General features: G+C 40.0%; 1 long non-coding RNA gene across 1 annotated transcript; it reads right to left on the bottom strand.

The window, feature by feature from the left end:
- Window positions 1–5152: 5152 nt before the first annotated feature.
- Window positions 5153–7052, bottom strand: LOC143258858 (uncharacterized). The gene is made up of 2 exons (XR_013032762.1): window positions 5550–7052; window positions 5153–5428 (listed from the first exon to the last, which is right to left on the bottom strand). It is a non-coding gene; the product is annotated as an uncharacterized LOC143258858 (long non-coding RNA).
- Window positions 7053–7620: the final 568 nt, after the last annotated feature.

Below are 7620 nucleotides of genomic sequence, written 5' to 3'. Positions count from 1 at the left end.
GAAGAAATATCAATTTTACTATTTCTTCTAGCAAAAATAGAAGAAATATTTTAAGCATTTCTGCAACGAAAATACGAGAAATATGAGTTTCGATATTTCTAACACATAAAAAAATTGTAGAAATATAAGTTCAAGTATCTCTTATAGCAAAAATAGCAGAAACACTCCTGTATTTCATAAATATTCAGATTCTATGAATGTATAAAAATCCACGGTCCAATTATTTATTCTCTGTGCTCTCCCAATCGAAAGAAAAAGATTTCGCAGAATCGATGAAAGTTTTATCAATTTTATAACGAGCAACATCGCTTCTAAAAGTTCTCCCATTATATTTTCCGGGCCGTTAAAATTGTATGTATTACATGAAAGCATTTACGGACAATTATTTAATAAATTCATATCCACGAACATTCATTGCGACGAAATTCGTTAAAATTACGAATAAACACATTTCTGCGATTCATATTATAAAGTGACGTAAAGTGGTCGGCTCTGGAAAATTGAAATATTGCGATACGAAATTATCGCGCATGGAATTATTTCGCGCGACTTATTTCAATTTACAGTGTCACAGAAATTGTTCACCGTTTCTTGTAACAGAGAGTCCTCGTCGATTGTTCGGAAAACTCGCGTTTGGTGCTGATCGGTGCTAAAAAAAGTTAACCGAGACATTTCCTCTTTTTCACGGGAGCATTATAGAACGGATAGTTGAAGGGACTTATTTCAATTTCCTGCGTTCGACTGCGAGCAGATCATTAGCACAGTTCGGCGACACGTTTTCGAACGACTGATACAGCACCGTAAAAACCGTCCATCGAATTTCATTGTCAGCAGGAGTGACGTTAATATCGTATACATTCAGAATTTTGCTCGATAGGATTCGAATAGAATTGCAGCGGGCGAACGTAATTACCGAAATTTAATTGTGAAGCTCTGCCGCCGATGTAAATTGCTTTTGCAATGACATTTAAAGGTGTTGCAAAGTGTCCGGTTCTGCGTGTTCGATCATCATTAACGGGAAATTACGGATTCTGGAGTAATCAGGAATTAGAGTTTAATCCTTTTCTATGGCCTTAATATTGCATATCAAATCCATATTAATTAAATTCGTACGAACAACGTGCGCGCGGCGCGCCGCGGCCGCTCTGTAATTTCTCTGTTCGCTGTGCCATTTACACGGTTTGTAAAATTTTCAAACAATTTCCCCGGTGTCCGAGTGTTCGTTCCAAACATGTCGACGCGACATTTTCAATTTCTATAAGATTTAATTCTCGTTCGGAGAACGCGCGCTATAAAACGGATCGCTTTTGAAATTTCACGCGACGCGATGTCGTCGCTTCGACGTCGACTCGCGAAATGATTCGTCATCGTAGCTTTTTTTTTAGTTCTGCCACGCAGCCGGGGCACGGAAAACAATTTCAGAAAATGGCGGAGCTGCCGAGTCCCAGCGCCCCGCGTTGAACAGAGAGCCTGTGCCTCATTTACATGCGATCCGAATCTATGACGCGTGTCATGTTAATTAGGTTACATGCATTAAGTCGCCCTCGATTATTTAAAATTCATTGGCCGATCGATCGACCTTGTTTCTAGGTGCCAGCTGGTGTCACTCGCAGCGCGTCATTAACATATTTCCGTACAATATTCATAAATAACTCACTCGATACCGGTTTAATTAAATCAGCCCGAAGAACGCCGCCGCTACACTCGACCCGTTATCTTATTACTCGTTATCTCCGGGTCCGCCGAATCCGACGGTGTCCCCGATAACCGATACACCGTTTGATACACAATTATCGTCGCGACTCGGATCCACTTCCGTCCCGAATAAAGCGAGACCGTCTCGAAAATCTGTGCCGATTACAAAAGCGACGATACACCACAGATTTGAAACGTCTCCGAAAACATCGAGGCAAACTTTTATACCTATATTCGATCGACCATAGTTTTGTAGACCGAAGCTTCCCCTTTGCAATGACCCGGCAGAATTTGATCTACGATCCTTTTTTTTGTCAACCGTTTTAAAGGGTGCAAAACCGAGGATCGAGCTCGATCGCGTGAAAAACACCGAACGCGTCGCGCGAAAAACTTTTCATTCGAGAGGCTGAATAGAATATTGCGAAAAAAACGCGCGTCGTTGCGCGGGGAGAGCTTCGTTCTTCGCAACCGCGCGGCGGATTAAATAACGAACAAAATTGTTCCCCGTCGGTTCCAGACGATTTATAAACATTCGCGGAAAAAAGAGACGGGTCGATCTGCTCGTTGTCGCGATGAACATCGCGAGGTGTCGAATAAAATCGCGGTGTATGTACACGCTATTCGCGGAGCAATTATCTCGATTGCCGGCGGGCGAAACCAGTTAATCAAACATCCAGTCGGCGTTACGGGGAGAAATTTTTGAATCGAGGGCGCCGGAGTGTGTTCTTCTCTTTTCCTCGAGGAGATCTGTTAAAGGGAAATGGTGGGGCAGCGATTAGGTGGGCGAAGAAAAGGGGAGCAGAAGCAGCAGCGGCGGCAGCAGCGTCGCGGTTTTCTTTCGCAAAAAGAAAGGAGAATTTGTAGGGAAGAAACTCCGCGCTAATTAAGGCTGTTTCATCAGAGATTCCCTTTTTCGAGGGGCCAGCCTCGGCTTTTAAATAAATTATACCGCGTTAAAAGGCTCTTCGCACTTCCGCGGATAATCCGCGGCTCCGTTTCGCCCCGGAAGTTACACTCCCGGGTAGTATTTTCGCAACCGGGAAACTACCTAAGCCTTCTGATTATAGTTATACCATCGTAGTGCACGCCCCGCCATAGCAGATTACTTTCCGTTGCAATTTATGAACGGCGAGGAAAATCGATGCGCGCGCGATCTTTCTGTTTCCGATCGTTCCTTGTCGCACAGAAGTTTAATTAATTTGTAACAACATCGTACGCGTATGTAAGCAATGTTAATAATCTATATTATGGTGGACAATGCAGTTAGTTTAATAGCTGGTAAATTTAATTTTGGTTAATGTAAACGAAACGTCTGTTCGAAATAAAAATAAAATGGGAAAGGAGAATAAAAATAGGAAAATAGAGGAAAAATAAAAGGAAATAATCGAAACTAAATTCGAGGAAATACAGCAGATTATTTTATATCGATACTATTAATATTTATTACCATAATGCCAAGCTTTTCTCTAAATTCAACATTGTTGCCCCTAAATGTGTGCGACGGTGAAACGGTTTCTAAAAAATATACAATCAGTGTACAGCGGATTTTGTGCATTTATGGCAGAAATTAATAGATCGAAACACACAGCAAGAACATTGAAAGTATTAAAAAATATTGTCGCATAATTTTTAACCGAATGAACTAGTTCAACAAAGAAAAATATATCTACGTAAATCGTGCAATTAACGGAAACGATGTTCACGTTGCACAAGATGCAGTTCAGATTCAAGATGCATAATGCCTTTACGCGTGCAATGTTAATGATAAATCGCGCCGAAGTGCTTTAAGCCGTTAATGGCGAGTAACTTTGTGCTAGAAAATTGAACACAGAAAATGTCTGCCCCATATATTCGCGGTCACAGAACAATTTTGCAAATGCCGTGATCGAATTAACGTTTTAAATGTACAGTCGCTTCGCGTGCGAAACGCGAACCGGATAGCAGGCGCCGCGAGGATAAATCAGTACGGGCCAATATAAGGTAAAATTGATGGTTAGAAATTTTATTACCCGGATTTTATTTGGCGTCGAAGAGCAAGGAAAACGCAACTCTCTCGGCGGCGGAGCCGGCCGGAGCGGGGAACCGAGAGAAATAAGAAGCGGAACGACGAACGACAGTGTTGTTGCTCGTAGAATTGTAAATTAGTTTTACGATTCACGAGCTCCGCGGTTAAAGTAACAGAAGCAGCCGTGTTACTGTTAACCGTTATGTTCGTACATAAATATAAAGCAAGTCCTCCGGACCCGAGTCGACTATCAAGCAGCAAGGATGGATGCCAAGTCGATCCGCGAAATATTGCGGCGTATGCTAGACGCAGCGTTGTGAATAAATTTATAAGCGTGGCCCTCTCGGCCGGAATAATTGCTTTCCCGGTGTCGATGAATTGTTAACGATGTCCTGGACGCTGGGAAATCATTTCGACGCGTGCACGCGGCCGCGCGGACTTCGCGCAAAATTGGAACGTCGGAACCGTCTCGATCGGTGTGAAGTATTCTTTAACTGGACAATTCGAGCACGATTTTTAAATTGAACTAACTACATTTTCAGCACGCATACAAGTAGCCTGAGAATTTCATGCATCTACGGTAAAGATTAGTAGATCGAATACAAAACAGTGAAAACGCTTGAAAAATTTAAAAATACTGTTGCAGTATTTTTATCCCAATAAAATAGTTAAAGAGTGAAAGAAATGTTTACGCACTCTGACTGCGTCTTGCGATTAATGCAGGCAATTTTTATTTTGCATGAAAATCCGATAAAACGCATTGCTTGAATTTTCGTTAAAAGCTCAGATAAAACGGTTGAAGAACGAGTTTTTTATTTTTTTGTCATTCCAAGTATAGTAAAATTTAAAAAAAAACAGTATTTTAGTCTTACATTGAACCAGTCTCTTTAATATCTCTGCAAAATTCGAGTAATATAGTCCAGTTTGGAAAAAGTCAAACCTTTTTTAAACGTGTCCAAATACTTTCCTTCTCCACTGTAGTTTGTTAAATCCCTTGGAAAAAATTTTGTCCTGCTTGATATGAAGCTCTACCCCCTCTTGTCATTAGCGTAGTCACAGGAAGAAACGCAAATTACAGTTTAAGGCGCGCGCCGGTTTTGTTCTGGTTGATGAAAAATTCTAGAAAAATTCGCGGACACGTACGGCAGCACTGCGTAGAACGTCTCTAATTTTTTCTCCGTAATATTTAATCAAACGTAGATGAAGAAACGGAGCTTAACCGGTTCATTCTCATGGACGTGTATACACGCACCGCGATATCGTTCACGCAGTCCCACAGACGCGTAAACACGCGCCCCGCTATCGTTCACGCAGTCTCACGGACGTGTACACGCGCGCCGCGCTAGCGTTCACGCAGTCCCACAGACGCGTAAACACGCTAGTATTAGATAAAGAGTTTAATTTGGAAAAGTGTTAATTTTGGAAACGGTATATAGAAGTAATAAACATTGATTTCAAAATATTTCAAATTTATTATTGCTCTGTATGATATAATTCAAAACAAGGAACTGCACATAATGCAACATCACAATTGATACAATGATATCTGGTTTCTTTTCGAATCGATTGTTGCTTGCACCATACACACCGTCTCATCGGCATAGATTTCTTATTTGTTGGCTGTAATTTTTTTAAGAAACATCTAGATTGCAGTCGCAATGGATGAAGATGATTCCTCCTTCCTTTCCGATGAAAATTCTCTGTTGGATCGTTGTAGTTATTTAGTAACTGCAATATTAAATCTTCTTTCACTTCGCACAAACTTTTTCGGTTTACATGGAGGCAGTTCCAAATTGCATGTGCATTGCATATAGCAATATCTAATAAATAAAAGAAATACTTTTTGTACCATTTGATTGTTTTCCTAAATGATCCAATGCCATGTAAAATTTGATCTGTGTGATCAACAGCACCCATGTGCATATTATAAGCTAACACTACGTTTGGTTTTTTAATGGGTTGCCCCGTTTTTTTATCAACTTTATCTGTGGCTACCAACTCTGGGGTATGTACGGTGCTGAGAAGCGCTACCACTCTTTTATCTTTCCACGCACTAAATGTCATGAATTTGTTATAGCGCACTGTCAGCTCACCTTTATTCAAACTTTTTATTTTTTTTATTTTTTCGTCGCATGGCAAACCTCTTCTATTCATTCGAACGGTACCACACGCATGTGTTTTATATTTATGTAACTCCTCATATAATGCGGGGGAAGTATACCAGTTGTCTAAGTATATGGTTCGTCCTTCATTTAATAAATTTCTTGACAAATTCATTACAATTGAACCCGACTTTCCTAATCTGGACTGTCCTTCATTTGATATGCGTCCATCATATAATTTCAAATTATAAATATATCCTGTCTCTGATTCGGCTAAAATAAATGATTTCACGCCGAATCTTGCACGTTTGCTGCTAATGTATTGCTTGAAAGAAAGTCTGCCTTTCCATAATAACAGACTTTCGTCGACTACAATGTTCTGTCTTGGTCGATATGCCATTTGAAAACGACAAATAAGAATATCCATGACGGATTGGATTTTTTCGGTCTTTCTAATTTCATTATTATTTGCATCAACACTAGTGAAATGAAGGAATCGCAAAATATTGAAAAACTTTTTTTTTGACATGATTTGTCTAATAAACACAAAATTATACATTGCCTTTGTATTCCAATACATGGACATCTTCGGCAAGCGAACAATACTCATATGAATAATAATTGCAAAAAAACAGTGCAAATCATTACTAGATACATGAAACTGAGATCTGGAGAAACCTTGCTTTCGACTGTATTTATTAGTCTCCTTCACAATTAACTCTATGAGTTCTTCACAAAAAAAAAATTTGAAGATTTGAAGAAAAGAACTATCTTCTGATATACCAGATTGGGGTAACACACCGTGATGTAAATCGCTGTACCTCCAAACTTGTGGCGTAAAATTTTGCGTGGCAGTAGGAATATTCCATTTTCTTTGGCGTAAAATATTTTTCCATCTTTCGCACAAAGGAACATCCTCGTCAGTCATATCACTTTCCACAGCACTTTCACTTTCACTACTACTATCACTAATAATTCGATTTCTAGATCGTCGCATGGTGGTCATCTTTGCAGAACAGTCAAACGTACACTAAATGAAATTACAAATTAGTACTAACCACAAACTTAGTCTCTCCAGACGGAGCAAATCAGTAGGCGTGTGTGTACACGTCCGTAAGACTCCGTGAATGATAACGCGGCGCGTGTTTACGCGTCTGTGAAACTCCGTGAACGGTAGCGCGGCGCGTGTTTACGCGTCTGTGGGGCTGCGTGAACGGTAGCGCGGCGCGTGTTTACGCGTCCGTGAGAACGAAGCGGTTAAAGTTTAAACTGTGGTCCGTGCTGTAACTGTCCTGCGAGGACTCGACATTCCGAGGAAAGGATATCCTAGGAGATCAATTGAGAGGAGATCAATTTTATTTCGAAAGTGGCATAAGTCACTTTTTGTTTTTCAGTCGATATATTTAAGGGTTTGTGTTTTAACACGTTTAAAAATATGGATGCTAACTTTCGAGAAGATTTACTTGTATTTGTTATCTCAGGATACTGATATTTTTCTCAGTATAAATAATTTCGTATAAACATTAAAAAGTCACCACTTTTCATTATGATTAAAGTGACTTATGCCACTTTCAAAATAAACGGCTCAATTTAGATCCAAAACACGGTTTCACGTGCTTATTATACTTCGTTGTAATTCAACCTTAAAATTTTCATTGGTCATTCGCAAGAGAAGAAATTGATGGAATAATCGAAACGAACACGCGATGCACTTGTCGATTAAATCTCGACGCACGACTGGTGGCCGGAGCAAACAGGCGACGACCGACGTGATCAAAGAGTTGTTTGACATTAATAAGAAATAATTTCATATTAATT

Source organism: Megalopta genalis, chromosome 2, assembly GCF_051020955.1.
Source record: "Megalopta genalis isolate 19385.01 chromosome 2, iyMegGena1_principal, whole genome shotgun sequence".
Lineage (NCBI taxonomy): Eukaryota > Metazoa > Arthropoda > Insecta > Hymenoptera > Halictidae > Megalopta > Megalopta genalis.
Note: the sequence above shows the minus strand (reverse complement) of the source record. Positions and strands in the feature narration are given on the sequence as shown.